The sequence below is a fragment of the Taudactylus pleione genome, unplaced genomic scaffold (genome assembly GCF_031769625.1).
Source record: "Taudactylus pleione unplaced genomic scaffold, aTauple2 ptg000259l, whole genome shotgun sequence".
Lineage (NCBI taxonomy): Eukaryota > Metazoa > Chordata > Amphibia > Anura > Myobatrachidae > Taudactylus > Taudactylus pleione.
In genome coordinates this window covers 4,983,542-5,000,248 of record NW_028284661.1, presented here as the reverse complement: position 1 = coordinate 5,000,248, position 16,707 = coordinate 4,983,542, and positions in this window count along the sequence as shown.

Here is a 16,707-nt window from a genome sequence, read left to right as displayed (position 1 = left end):
CAGGTCCCTAACACTAGCATATATGCCCAGCACATCAGAAAAATGGGGTCCCTTGATGCTGGGCTGCAGGCTTAAATACTTTGATCAAATCATGACAAAATCCCCTTTGTTTTATTTGCCGCACTCACATAATTGCAGTATATTATTGTTAGCGCCGATAGCAGAAGTTTGTCTGTTTTGTATATATTTTTAGCCATGTAGGGGTGCGAAGGTCACTTTTAAATATATATATATATTAGTAATGCTATTTATTTATGGTGCCCTAGAGTATCAGCTTATTTTTCATGGCACCCTTAGGCCATTAGTTTAAATTAAGTAAATTGTGCTTACCTGTCATCCCTAGTCATCCTTAGTTATGTGGTGGACAGTGTAACACTTGTTTGTCCACATATTTTATGATTGGCTGCCACCAGCACTAGTTTTACCTATTACACTGACTATAAATACATTTGATTTGGTCCCAGGCTGTCAACCCACAGCACCCCATGGGAACCAGTTTGAGAACCACTGTGCTAATTTATTATAGTTGTTTCCTGTTATACACATTTTGGACACCAAAACATATTGGATGTCATGAGAAAGTGATGTTTTTTGTGGCTTGCCAGTCAAAGGTAAGAAGGAAATTCTAAGTCAATCTGATTTCTGAATTGGATCTGTAAAACTGTAAACTACCAGGTTCAAGGGAATCCGAGCCACTCATCTGTATATGCAAGACATTTGTACATGCCGGGGGTTGGTTGGTATTGGTATTGTTCTCGGATTATAGAAGGCTATTTTTGGATGTGTGCAATAATTATGTTTCTTATGTAACAAAGGAATAATTAAAATTAACATTATAATATTTGGCCACATTCATTATAGATGTGTCCCATGACTTTCTGGATCTTATGTTGGGTATTAATTAGCTTCAAATCGTAGTTAACTGTTTCATACATTGCAGTTCCTGTAGTTAAAATTCTGCATACTAATATATTGTGTAGTCAGTAGTATTGTGAGGTGTGAGGCATTATCCTTTCGCTTCTCTGATTGCAAAGCTATTCTCCTCCACTGAGTTATCAACTATTGGAAGTGGTTGGAAATATGTAAGAGAATATGAGGTAACTTAAATACCAGTAATAATACAGCTTTATTGAGAATTGCCTGAAAACCGACAAAGAAGGGGACACTGAGCCACGGTAATACCTCATGTCTCCTAATAACAAGTTACTGAGCGGTCAGTTACCACCTCTTTTTGTTTAGGCAGGATACTCTTATGAGTCACTTCTGGACTGTAGACTTGATTATAATTTTACTGTAATATTGTAACAATGCTTTACAAAATACTGTTACTATCAACCAATGGTAATTTTCTCTGTTTTCGATATATCTGATAACACTCCTATCATCAGGGAGGATGAATACCCAATTGCTTTGGGACCAGGGTGGATGCATCATCAATCTTTATTATATTCACTGCTTAGCATGAAGCTATTGCCCAAACGTAGCCAATTGTCCAATATCACAATGATGGCAGTCCATCAAGGGTGTAACTGAACATCTGTGGGTTCTACATCAGGATCTTCAATGGACGAGCTTGTGTCTCCCAACAGTGATATAAAGCAAAATGTACACATGGGACTTTGACAGCGGAGGAATGTTCTCTGCTGTGTGCCCCATAGTCGTTGCACCCCATGCCTCTATGGTAACTATACCCAGAGCCGTAACTAGATATTTTGGTCCCCTGTGCCAGAAAGAGCATCGGCGCCCCCCCCCCCCCAAAAAAAATGTATTAAATGGAGACATTAGCAAAAAGGGGCGTGGTCTCAAGGTGAAGGGGAGTGGCCTCATTATTCTGGGGGCATGCACTATTCCCTGTATTCAGCGACTGTATCTCCCATAGATCACCCTGTACAGTTGCATTCCTCTCTACACCCCTTACACAGCCTGCATCCCCTGCCCTGCACCTCCATATATAGCCTGCACCCCCATATACATCCTGCATCCACCTGCACCACATATACAGCCTGCATCAACATATACTGCCTGCATCTCCCATAATATGTGTGTGTGTATAATATATATATATATATATATATATACATACATACCAGTGACGTGCGGTGAGGTAAATGGCTGGGGAGGCACTGGCTAGTATCAGAGACAGATTTACACATACATATATGAACCCGAGGGGTCATGCAGGCATTATACAAAGGAGCAGCAGTATATAGTGCTGGAAATTTGGTGAGTTTTGATCAGTGGTGTGCAGAAAATATTGTCAGGAGAGGCAGTGCCTCACCTGCCATAGACTTTTTATTTCAAAGTTTTGACTATAAAAATTATTATAATACAAAGAAGATATTTATAATAATTTCTTCAAAGTTTGACTCTAAAAATTATAAGAAAAAAATACAGTATACCTAAGTATGATAGGAAAGGCCATGTAAAACTGCCTCACCTGGCCGCACCTCACTGATACATACTGTTGGGGAGGGGGAAGAGAGTGTCTCACATTCATCAGCGCAGCTTCTTCTCTCTGGGTGGGATGTTTTGCTTCTTGATGCGGTGCATGCTGGGAGTTGTAGTCTGCTGGGAGCGCTTCCCTATGAAGCATGACAGTCCCAGGAACCACAAATCTCAAGGGGTCAAGCTCACTAGTTATATCAGCAGTCATCAGCTGTGATTGGATGTGGCTACAAAGGGAGCCATGAGGTGGAGTTGTGATTAGCCGGGCGCACCGCTAGCATAAAATACATTGCAGCGGGTGCCCGACAATATTGATAGTGCAAGCAGGTGAGAACAGTGCCGTCCACAGAGACCGTGCGCTATGTGCGGCGGCACCGGTCGCACAGCCCTAGTTACAGCCCTGGCTATACCATTTTAACATGCTTGTATTATTTTCAATGAAAATGTATTAAGAATACATTATTCTTTTTTTGTAAAAAAAAAAATTCAAATATATAAAAGTGGTACTTGAGGCAAAGACCATGAAAACTATGGACACTTTAGGCCGTATTCAATTAGAAGCGAAAAGCCAAGATCCGTGAAAAAGTATCGCCGATTGTGACTTTTCGCCAGGCAGAAACTTACCTCTGTATTCAATTCCACCTGCTTTTCGCATACGCGGCAAGTCAATGCAATGTAATAGGTGAAAAAGATTCGCCTCTGAATAGCAGGAGAAAAGAAGTGCAAAAGTTTTATTTGGGGTGCAAAGGTGGGGAAACCACTCGGCACCTTTGGGACAGCCCCCAATGGACAACTGTGTAAAAAAAAAAACTAAAGAAAAGCGAGGAACACCCAAAATAAAGTACTTTGAATTTGGGGGCGAAAAAGCGCAAAGTGGGGGAACAAGTTGCAAACTAGCAAAATAAGGTTCTGGGGGTGATCTAAGAAGGGGTCAAGTGTTTTGGGGATTGCAGGTGCTTTTGAGCTGGTGGAAATTCTCAATTATTTAAACTGTACTTTAGAGGCATTAAAATATGCTTGCACCCATTTTCATGTACCCCAAATTTGACTGGGCTAATTTTCTCCCAAAAATACTGCTTTATGCTATTCTTCACCACTTGTGCAAATACACTAATTAGTGGCAACTGTGCAAACTTAAGTACCCCAAACAGTTGTATTGCAGCTAATCCGGCACTACTACATTGATCCCCAATTATTCTGCATCTTTTTGGGGGTTCAGGCTGATTTCTCCAATTCTGACACCACTTTTTGCCTGTTCTGACTTCGAGTGTCTCTGTTTTCGCGTCTTTTGGAATTGAATAGGGCGAATCGCGGGTATTCAAGCGTTGTGTTTCCGCAGCTAAAATACGCGATGTAGGCAAAGTCCGGCATGCGAAACTTTATCGCGTACGCGAAACTAATTGAATACGGGCCTATATGGCAGTCCTGACCATGGTACAAGTTTCAGAGAACTACTCATCTGACAGGCTTTCAGGGGTTAATTGGTGAAATGTATAGCATACTTCCCCTGCTTGATCTATTTTAGTGTTTGGTATATTTTGTCTAGCACCCCCCATAATTAAAATAAACGTCTGTTCACAATTATGTAGCTGTGGATTTGGAGCTATACAGTAGTCAGGGCCCGGGTGACGGGGCGTGGCCTAATTGTGGGAGGTGTGACCATGCCCCCTTAGGAAAAAAACAGCATTTTAGCAGCACCGTGTGTGCTGGGAGGGGGGCGCTGTGAGCCCCTCAGCCCTGCACACAGCCAATGGGGGGCGCGATCAGCGGGGGCGTGATCAGCTGCTTCTTAGCAGCCACGAGCAGTCTCCCACTGCAGCCCAGCACACAGCAGTGTATGCTGGGCTGCTGTGATGTAGAAGGGAAGGGGGGGCGGTGCCTGACCCGGGACCCCGCTGAGCCCCTCCAGCAAGCCCGGGCAATTTGTACCCGCTCCCCCTCCCCTCTTGGCGCCCCTGACAGTAAACCCTGAAAGGATGTGCAAACATCTGTACATATGGAAAAGGGGGGGTAGCAGACCATCTATGTACATATGGAAAAGGGGGGTAGAAGACCATCTATGTACATACGGAAAAGGGGGGGTAGAAGACCATCTATGTACATATGTTCGTGTTTATTAGCATATTACAGGTTCTGGAAGTAGAAATGTTTGATGCAACATTTTGACATATCAATTATTGAAGTGCAATTTTATGTTTATTTACTGATGCTTTGATTGTAATCACTATATTTTATGTAAAAAAAAACTAACATTAACATTTTAAGTATGTCATCATTAATTCAGTTGTTGCTGCAGCTGAGTTATTAATAATGAATGTTGACATGCATGCATTTTGAATTCTATTACAAATCATTATTTACTAAGATACCTCTGTTGGGATTTGAACCTATTACACTCTGAATAATGAAGGTTATCAGCTGTTAATAATAAAGATTAATAATGAATAGTGTGGTACAATAAATGTGTCTTATACAGGTAATCCTTCAGATTCTTCTTAGATTTAGAAATTGATTAATGTACTATCTTTTTATGTTTTTAAATAAAACTATGAACGAGAAAAATTTATTTATTCTTTGTCCTTAGTCTTTTATCTGTTTAATTTAGTTTTATTCGAAGGAGAATTCTCTAAATATACAAATTAGCATACTATATTAAATTACGTATTTTCTTTTTTTTTTGCTACACTGTTCATAGTTACATGCACCCTTCTACATTTTTCCTGATATTTATATTAACAAAACTAAAAAATGAAGCGCTATGTATAAAAATTTAATAATATTATCTAAACTTGGGGGTATATACAGGTTGAGTCTCCCATATCCAAAATGCTTGGGACCAGGGTTATTTGGATATCAGAATATTCCATATTTTGGAATATTTGCATAAAATAATGAATTATCTTGGGAATGGGACCCAAATCTAAACACATAATGCATTTATGTTTTATATACACCTTATACACATAGCCTGAAGGTCATTTTATACTATATTTTAAATTTGTGCATCAAAAAAAGTTTGTGTACATACATACATGAAATTCATTTATGTTTCATATATACCTTATACACACAGCCTGAAGGTTATTTTATACTATATTTTTAATAATTTGTGCTTTAAACAAAGTTTGTGTACATTGAACCATCAGAAAGCAAAGGTTTCACTATCTCAGTCATGCTGAAAATATTCAGTATTTCTGAATATTTGGATATGGGAGACTCAACCTGTATAACACTCACGTTGCTGCCCAAAATATATCAAGATCTGGAGTCTTGTAATACCCCAAAGTACAATGCGTTTTATTGTCATATTAATTTTTAAATATATAAATATTTTTATGCAGCAACTCACTAGCAGAGCCTACATTGTTTTCAATCATTTATATCAGTAGAGTATCAGGGTGACAACAGGCTGGGTATGATCTAATAGCAGAGTAGATGGTCACTTTTAATGCACAGTTATGTTGGGAGCAGTAGCCCTCCAGACAATAGTTAAACTTTTGTATGCTTGGCTAAGATTCATGTGGTGTTAAGTATGTAACACAGTTGGTGGTGCTGGTGGCGGTTAGTCCAGACATGGTACAGCCTAACCAGTTCTTACATTTATTAGATCAGCTAAAACAACAAGTAGCATATGACTCAGGAATAGCAGAGATAGTGGTGATGCCCTGTACTATAACTGTGGTATACTTGCAATCCTCAATACTGTGAGAGACATCTGGGTCCTTCCGTCCTCATGGAACACCAGGGAGTAAAGATGCGCAGGGAAGCAAAGCATGTGCCGTAGTGCATTTCAGGGGCTGGGCCTGTTTGAATGAGCGCCGCAGCTCCTAGTGGCCGCTGGCTCAGTCCTACTTGTCGAATGTTGGAAGGAGGCAGCACAGGAGTGCACTTACTGCATATGGGGCTGCGTAACCGCAGACCAGTCAGAATGGCCATGCTAAGCCCTATCCACTGCCAAAAGCACCTACAATGGGCACGTGAGCATCAGAACTGGACCATGGAGCAGTGGAAGAAGGTGGCCTGGTCTGATGAGCCACATTTTCGTTTACATCATGTGAGCAGCCAGGTAAGTGGGCATTGTTTATCTGGGTAAGAGAGAGCACCTGGATGCACTATGGGAAGCAGGAAAGCCTGCGATGACAGTGTGATGGTCTTGGTAATGTTCTGCTGGGAAACCTTGGGTCCTGGCATTCATGTGGATGTTACTTTGACACTACCAACCTAAACACTATTGTAGACCAAGTGCACCCCTTCATGGCAACAGTATTCCTGATGGCAGTTGCCTCTTTCAGCAGGAAAATGCACCTTGCCACACTGCAAACATTGTTCAGGAATGACAGAGTTCAAGGAGTTGGCATTGGCCTCCAAATTCACCAGATCTCAATCCAATTGCACATCTCTGGTGGAAAAACACATCATAGCCCTGTAGGCCCGCAAGGATCTGCTGTAAATGTCTTGGTGCCAGATACAACTGGACACAGGAGTTTTGGTGGCACAAGGGGGACCTGCACAGTATTGGGCAGCTGGTTTTATTGTTATGGCTGAGCAGTGTACAGATGTGTTCTCGCTTATCTTATGTCTATACGTCATGTAGTGCAAAGAACTTAACGCATTACATATGCCCGCAGCTGGTCGCAGGGTGGCATATTTAGTCGTAGCTTGGTGTACTGAGACACCAGCGAGTGCAATACCGCTATTTGTCCATCAGGTGAGGATTTTGAAAAACGCCATTGCGCGTGCTTGAAGCGACCAATGTATTCAAATGATGCTGGCTGTGCAAGAACTACTTTTTTGGATGCTTTTTTATTCCCATCTCGAATGTATATTACAATACAGTACTGTATACTGTACAGCATCTTATATTGTGGTGGATATAGTTTTTACATCTTCAAGTCTCGGCACTATAACATTATCATTATTAAACAATGCCCGTGTGGCACTCACATGGTTATGACATTCCTTACAAATGAATGTTGATGTTATTGGAGTTCAGGGGCATTCTATGAAATTACCACTCAACTACAAGTCTCAGCACAGAAAAAGGTATGTTTAGATTAAACACTGCTTGTGCAACTTTTGCATAACTGTCCAATTACTGAAAGTCGCACACACAGAGCAATTGCCGCAGAAAAGTAAAGGCAGGGTTTGGAAACACACCGAAATTTAAAAAAAAATATTTACTGCAATCAGGTGTGAACATCTTGCCAGTAGCCTCCATGTGTCAGTGGTTAAGGTGAATGCTTAACAGAGCCATCACCTTGGGTTCAATTCCCATTAAGGCCAGGGGCATTAAGTAATGTGATTTTGTAATCAATATAATTTTATCTACCGTATATATTTTTAAAATGTAATCTTTGCTATTTAATCTTTGCTACCATACTGTATCTGAATTTTGTTCTGCAACTGCCTAGCGGTAATTTCATCAGTGATGTACGGCACTCACACAGTGCTGACATGGCTTACAAATGAACGGTGGGGTTGAACATCACCACTCAGTCAGCACAGATAAAGGTCTGTTTAGATTAAACACTGCTTGTGTGACTTTCGCAGAAAACTTGGCCTGCCATTAGGACCCAAACTGGTCAGCTCAGGGCTGGCAATTCTGGGAAAGTGGGGACCCCCCCAAAAAAAGGGGTTCCCCTCTTGAGGATTAACCTTAAAACCTATGACTATTCCATGCATCCCTGGTGGTAGTGAGTTCAGGATTAATGGGTTAAAGTTAAAAGTAATATTGTTCTTTGCAGTGGGACTAAAGATCCCAGCAAACCTGCCCCAGCATACCAGCACTTGGAGAACCACAAGTGCCAGCAGGGCCCCATAGTAAGTGCTCATTGTCACTTGTACCCTCACAGTGAAGAAAATGTAAAAAAAACAAATACACACACACCATATGCTTTAATCCTTTGTTACACACTCACTCACACGAACACACTCACACCACAGTACATACTTATCTTCTTCCTGGAGGTGGTCAGTCCCCTTCTCAAGGTAGGCAATCAAGGTCTCCTAATAGGTCTTCTTAAAATAAAAAAACACGAAGTCTCAGGGCCTGATTCAGACCCGCGCACAGCGCTCGCAAGTGGGTAGATGTTCCCCCACTGCGCATGCGCCGCCTCCGTCACTCCAGGTCTCACTACAATACGGGGCGGCTGTTGATGTTGATTGACAGCTCGCCCCGTTTTATAGGCTGGGAGGGGGAGGTAGCTGCACAAACACAGGCGTTCCCTTAGGAACGCCTGCCATTTGTGGGCTGCCCTACTGACATCACTTGTGATGTCAGTAGTGGACTTCCTGCTCTATTAGAGCAGGAAGACCACTCGGGCTTGCGGGAACTGAGACCCTCCCGCAGTGTCTCGTCGCAATAATCGCGACCATCGCCAGGCCGCTCGCACTAGCTGTGGGTGGTCACCCACAACTTTGCGAGCGGCCAAGAGGCCGAAACAAACAAAATAAAAACGCCCTGATTCAGTGCTAGCGCTTGCAAACAGCGAGCGCCTCTGAATCAGGCCCTCAGTCCCCATGGACAAGTAATACTGCTCAATATAGCGCACCAAATGACAGGACACACGTGGGTTCCTGCATTATAGCCATGATTGGCTAAGAGTCAGACCGCTCTTAGCCATTCAGCAGGAGCGGTTATAGAAACTGTCTGCTGATTGGCTAAGATCGGTTTGACTCTTAGCCAATCATGGCTATAACAAAACACACCAATAAGACCCCCTAGGCGCTGCTAGATCTGCATAAATAACAGATAATCATCAAACATAAATCTTTACTAATCTGTACTAATACAAATAAATATAATAAAATTGGGTCTGGCAAGTTCAGCAGCTATTCATTTAAAACTTCTGTGGGTTTTACAAGTTGATTTTGAATTTTACTTCAGAATCGAATGTTAGTAAATGTGCGATTTGGACTGTGAAACACAAAGTCAAATTCAGTAAATTTTGAAATCAACTACAAAATCAAGCATTGGGCTTATTGTTACTTGTTGACATTCATACAATACTGTATATGCTTAGTTTTAACTGTCGGTGCACAGATCTTTGAGTCAGGAGTATTCTTGGAAGTTTTACTTTGATACTGCTGCTGGCTATTGGGGATGAGCATGCAAGTACTATTAATCCATTTGATTAGACTGTCTAATATCTTTCTATGATTTGCTAAATTGGAATCGGTATGATTTACCGCCGGACCCATGCCCAGCGGTTGGAATCCTGACAGCGGCATCCCGGCAGAGGAGGAAATCCCGATCGCCCAAGGTAAGTATTCTCTAACCTAATTCTACCCCCTAACCCTAACCCTCCCTTAGGGGTGCCTAACCCTAACCTTCCACCCTTCCCGCCGCCTTACCCTAAGTCCCCCCCGGGGTGCCTAACCTCGGGGGAGCCCTAAAGCTAAAAATCCCCCCCCCCCCCACAGCTATCCGCGCTCAGTGCCCGGCGTTCCTTCGATCGGGATGCCGGGCATCGGGTTCTCGGCGTATGTCTAATGACAGGCGTCGGCATATCGATGCCTGTCTTTAGACCCTTGCCGGGATATGACAGTCGGGAAGCCGGCTGTCGGGATTAGGTCCGCCGGCTTCCCAACTGCATACCATCTAAATCAAGTGGATACTTTTTTACAATGTATCAATCAGTTCATTGACAATCCAAGTATTTCAAGTATCATGCTGTCTCACAACTGAACTCACCTATCCTAATACCTTGTTTATTGAATTTGAAACCTTTGGATATTTATAGACAGGGATGGATTGGCAGTAGGCCTCACCAGGAAGATTTCTGGTAGGCCAAAGTGCCCGTGGGGCTGCCTGATGGATGGGTGACTTTTTAATCTCTTTGAACACACCGTTTCCTGCCTGCCCAGGTGCTGAGCACTGTGGGCAGAGGTCTGCATTATTCCCTCCCCCAGCAGAGTGACACACCCCCGGGGGGGAGACAGGATGCGACAGAAAGCAGCAGTTGTGCTCCCCCTGCCAATCAGCAAGCCTCTCTCTCCCTCCTCCTCCTTTCTCCCTTCCTTAAGTGCCTCCTCCTGCAAAGCACTGCTGGGAAGAGTGCAGGTGGCTGGGAGCTGTGGGTAGGGGCCAGCTGGGAAGTCACTGTGGGATCCCTGCTGCTACTGACCCCCTCCTGTGATTTCACTGTGACTTCTTCCCGTACCACAGGCTCTCTGCACCCCATAAACACGGAGATGGAGTGGAGAAGATGCTGAATGATTTTAGTCCCAGCTGGGCTCAGGGATTCCAGGCTGCACCATTGCGCTGCTGCCTGAAGAGAATTGGTGTCCTATCCCCAGTCACCAACTTGGCCTTCAACGTGAACCAGCTGACCTGCCTAGGGAGGTGATAATGGGGCAGATGTATGAAGCTCTGGAAAGTGATAAAGTAGAGAGCGATAAACAACCAGCCACTCAGCTCCCAACTGTCATGTTACAGGCTGGGTTTGAAAAATGACAGTTGGGAGCTGATTGGTTGGTCGTTTATCACTCTCCACTTTATCACCTTCCAGAGCTTCATACATCTGCCTCCTTGAGCCTTATGTCTGCTGTGTGCAGGATGACATGGAACTACAGTTAGGCAGGGTGGCATGGGAGTGCAGTAGGCTGGGTGCATGTCAGGTGACATGGTATGCTGGGTGACATGGGGGGCAGTAAGGCAAGGTGACACTGACATGGGGGTACAGTGAGGCAGTGTGACAGACATGAGGGTGCAGTATGACTGGGTGCAGGGTAACATGGGGAGCAGTAAGGCAGGGTGATACTGACGTGGGGGTACAGTAGGCTCAGGTGACACTTATATGGGGGTACAGTATGGCAGGGTGAAACTCACATTGGTGTACAGTAAGGCAGGGTACATAGAACTGCAGTAGGCTTGGTGCATGCCTGTCGATGTAAGGGTGCAAAAAGGCTGGGTGCAGGGTGAAATGGGGTGCAGTATGGCTGGGTGCACAGAGACATTATTTGCTGTATGGTTAAGTGTAGGGTAACAAAGGGGTGCAGTATGGATGGGTGCAGGTCAACATGGGGTGTAATAAGGCTGGGTGCATGGTGATGTAGGTACAGTAAGATGGGGCTGGTCATGTGGGTACAGTATGACTGGGTGCTGGGTGACATGCAATGCAGTAAGGCTGGTTTAATGGTGGTGTGGACATGTGGGTACAATAAGATGGGGCTGGTCATGTGGGTACTGTAAGATGGCCTAATAACATGAGAGTGCAGTAAAAGGGGGCTGGTGATGGAGTTACAGTAAGGCTGGGTGCATGTGACATTGGGGCGCAATAAGATGGAGCTTGTGATGTGGGATACAGTAAAGGTAAGATTAGGTGCATGGTAACATAAGGGTGCAGTAAAATTGGGCAGCGCACACAGAGTAGATGGAGCTTATGGTGCTGAAGACACACAGGTAGGACCAGAAGTAAGATTAGAAGAAAATGCTGGGAGACACACATTCTAAAGAAACCATATTACTGATACAAATGGTACCAAATTAGCAAATATATTTTATTAATATAAAATTGTTTGATCAGGAAAACGCACATTTTACCCTGCCGCAAAACTTCTGTTACTATGTATTATCTGGTTGAACCTCTTTTGCATGGAGATGACCTTGGATTTAATCCTATGTAAACAGGTGGCTTCCTGACCATGTCATTTCCTCCATGAATAGTGAACACTGGGCCTGATTCATCTGCCGCAAGCCCTGGAGTGCTTTTGGCTCTATCAGAGCCAAAAGCACTCCCACTGACATCATTTGTGATGTCAGTGGGGCCGGCCCCAGACGGTAGGCGTTCCCATGAGAACACCTCCGTCTGGGCAGCAACGCCCCCGGCACACCCACCAAAGGGGGCATGCTATCACTCAACATCGCTAGCACGCCCCCTTTGTAGCGAGACCCATAGCGACGGCTTGCCCGTCGCTATGCGTGTCTCGCGCATGCGTACGATGGAGCCGGCTCCCTCGTGCGCATGTGCACTTAGCCAACATCGACCCATCAACATCGACTGACTGACAACAACTTGGCCAACATCGACTGAAGACACTGTCTGCCCAGGGAGGTTCTGTTTCTTCAGATATTCCCTATTGCAGAGAAACCACTATATAGGTAAGGTGTATTTTTATTTAGTACACATAAAAAACCTATAGATTATTTTTATTTAAGGGGGGTGTCAACAGGACTTTTCAGCTGGACTCCACTTGGTCTAGAACCTACCCTGCAAGTAGTGATGCTCTTGAATGACAGGCAGCCTGCCGGCACCTGTCATAGCAAGCAGAGCAGCCTGCAGATGATCTCTTAACATCGCAAGATAAGTCTGTCCTTGTGTTGTGAGACAGAGCTCCCCCCACTGTGAGGGGAGGGAGGTTGGGAAGCCCCCTCTCACTCACTGCACTTCTTAGCAGAGCAAGCGGTGAAGAGATGCTGTGCACATACGAATGGTGTCTATTCGCTGGAGAGAGGGACTCCTGGTGCGCTGGATATGCCCCCTGGGTGACAAAAAAAACAGGGGTAGTGGCTAGCAGACACATGAGGCCACACCCCTTACCACAAGGCCATGCCCTCTTTTCCTTCAACACGTGCAAAAGTCCCAATCTCCACCAATAGAAAGCCTAGGGCCACTTTCAAAAATGTTTCCAGGGTCACTTTAAATTCCCAATCCGCCCCTGTTTATAGAACACTATGGATATCTAATATATTTAAATCCTTTTTTAAGGCACTCTTATGTTCATTTTATATGTATTATAACTGAAAATATTTTTGTTAGGTTGAGAAAGCTTATTATTTGAGGTAAGAGTCATACTAAATCCATATTATCCTTTCAGTGTTTCTTTGCTTTCATACTGCTCATCAATTTTAATAGATCATTATTAAAAGATATTTTTTATCTACTTTGTCTACCACATTTGTAAGCATGCACCCAAAAAGGGTGTTTTTTTTTTTTTTTTTTTTTTTTTTTTTTTTTACTTCTATTGCAAAAACACCCTTTATATAACTGTATACTTGTCATGCCAGGGGAGCACCACCAACTATTTCAGCATTTATCACTTTGGAATCATTGGTTTTGATATACATTCCTTTACGATTTCCTAAAGGTCCTGTGCAGGATAAAACCCCTTTGTGTACTACATATCTAATATATCTACCAGCTTTCTTCAATCGCAGTGATGACTTATGGACTTGATAATTTTTTTTATACAACTGCTTGCAATAAGGTGGCTAGTACTGTATTATGTGATTGGATCTCTTATTGTTTTTTATTTTATACAGTATATATGTTTAGAATAAAGTATACTGTGTATTTTAGCGCTTCCACAAGTGCATTGGCTGTGGCTAACGAATTAGGTATGGGTATATGTGTCGAATTTCTCTGAGCTGCCTCATTTTTTGTACCTGTATGCTGCAGGATGTGTTTTTCCACTAGGGATTTTTTTTTAATGCATGAATCTGCTAATGGTACATATTTCATAGGACAGATTCTGGAAGATGATTTATTAGGAATACAAAGGAGATTTTATGTGCTCCATCACTCTTAATCTATTGGAATTGTGGAGTGCAAGAATTGAATTCTTAAGAGAATGATAAAAAAAAATATATACAGGAAAATGGGATTCTAATTGAGAGTTCATTTGTCATTCTACAAATTATAGGTTATACTATATTGTTAGTACATTAAGTGGGAAATGAAAGACAGTCCCAAAACTGTATATATTGATTCATGCTACTCATTAAGCAAAGTGTTTTGTATGATGAGAATTGATACTGCTATTTGTTATTGCTAACTGACATTGAGCAAATTAAAGAAGAAATGCATTCTTGAGTATTGAAGAACTATCAACAAAAGAACAAGGTTTCTCAAGATATTCATCTGTTTGGAGTACTTAATAAACATTGGTCTATGCTAGATTCTGATCTCAGACCATCATTTGAAGACGTTACCAGACTAGACATAAAACCAGATTTTCCATCATCTGGGACAAATCTAAACTGTTAAGGATGTAGAGGGAGATAATATGCATTATTAATGTTCTAATTGTTGCATAGTTAAATACTTATATTGTTACAGTATGATTTTGTAGCAGTATTTAACAAATGTATTTGTTGGTTTGTACAAAGGATATAAAAATGTCTACAAACCATATTGAATTTGAAGATTTTTGACACATAAAGCCAGAAATTAAGATGAATCATGTCAGATCTATATCTTTCTTTATTATGACCATGCAAACATAAAATGCTAGTGAAAAACAGACAGACAATGTTTGGGTAAGAGAGGTGAAATACAAAACCCTACAATGTCTTGGTCACATTAGTGTGCACACCTCTAAACTATTTCTGTGTGGGAACACATTTTGCTTTTAGTATAGTTATTATAGCAGTGAGTCTTTTTAAATGGGTCATTGTCAACTTAACACACCTGTGCTTTGTAATTCTATCTCACTCCTCCTTGCAAAAAAGTTCAAGGTTCATAAAAATGCTAAGGCATCTCCTGTACACAGCTGTATTTAGGTCATTCCACAGGTCAAAGGGATCAAGGTTGGATCTAAGATTTTGCAAATCTAAGACTTTGATATTTGGTTGACTTGGATGTGTGCTTTGGATAATTATGTTCGTGTGAAATTCCTCTTCATCATCCACTTTCTGACAGAGGCTAACCTATTTTATGCCAAAATATTTTGATAATCTGATCTATTAATTATGTCCTCTATCCTGACTAGAATATCTGTCTTAGCTGAAGGGAAGCCGTCCCAAAGCATAATGGTGCCACCACTATGTTGCACAGTAATTATTGGTGCCATTGGGTGATCAACTGTGTTGTCTGTGCACCAAACATTTCATTTAGAATTAAGGCCAAAAAGTTTAACATTGGTCTCATCAGATCATAAGACAATAGTGTTCATTCTAGTCCCTGAACCTGTCACAATCCATGCAGTTCCTCTTTCCTGCCTGGGGTGTCGCTTTCTCCTCTGGTGCTTCTAGCACACTCTGGTCTGGATCTCAGCAGTTTGTTGCATCAGCTGAGTGTGCTAGAAGCACCAGCGCAGAGATACTTTCCCACATGGTTGGGGTGACTGAATGTATTTTTTTGCAAAATTTAAATACGGGATGTAGTCAGCATCCCGACGTGCGGAATGCAGATGGTTGATATACCAGAATCCCAACCGCCGACATCCTGAAGGTATCAGGTTAGGGTTATGCACTAACGGGGGAGGGTTAGGTTTAGGGTGATGGGAGGGGAAGGTTTGGTTTAGGCACTAAGGGGGAGGTTAGGATTAGGCACCAAAAAGGGAGGGTTAGGGTAGAGAGAGGGGGAGGGTTAGCATACCGACCAACAAGTGTTGGTATGTTTTACCCTGTTGAGATCCTGGTTTCAGGATTCTGAATGCCGGGATTCCAACTGCTGGCAACCCATACCCAACCCTTTAGATACTGTAGACTTGGATATTCTTTTTGTGAAAAATGGCATCTGTTTTGTCAACATGATCCTTAGCCCAGGCATGCAGAATATGGAAAATTGTTATAATATGTCGTGAGTGAGCATTTCCTGACAGAAATTCCTGCAGCTCCATTAATGGTGCCATAGACCTCTTGCTAGCTTATGAGTTTTCTCCCTGTCCCATTGTCAACTTTGTAAAGCTGTTTGTCCTAGAAAGTTGACCAATGTTGAAGAATTGAAGAACTTAATTGATATGAGTCCGATATTGGTAGCATTAGATGAGATCGATGTTAGGAGGTATCAGCTAGAACCAATGGTGGCTGTAAGAACAAGTCTTAGTGGTAAAACCAGACTTGTGTGCAAGATGGTATAAGCGACTTGTTTAGCAGATCTAGGATCTGGATATAACAAACTGGGACAGTTCAGATACAGAGTACCTGGTAGCTCGGCACTGAGCTGTAACTTCAGCAAGAGGCAATGTTGTACTGGCAACAGAGGAGAGTCTGGAAATGGAATTTATAGGGTAGGATCCCCAGAGATTGGTTGCTGCAATCAACTGGTCTGGGAGCAGCGCTCTGAGTAGAGGAAGAGCTTCAGGTGACAGAGTCCAACATGGCTGCTCCCATACTGTTGTTTAGGAGGGAACTCTGGCATGCAGCCTGTGTGCCATCACGCTGGAAAGACACACTGTGAGCAAGAGGCTATGGAGAGCCATCTCCATTCTCAGTAATAGGACACTGAGTGGATGGGGCAGGAGCCGCACAGACAGACCTCAGCACCAGTCGGGAGCAATGTGCAGTATGAGCGGATCTCTGTGCTATCCTGGAGTGAT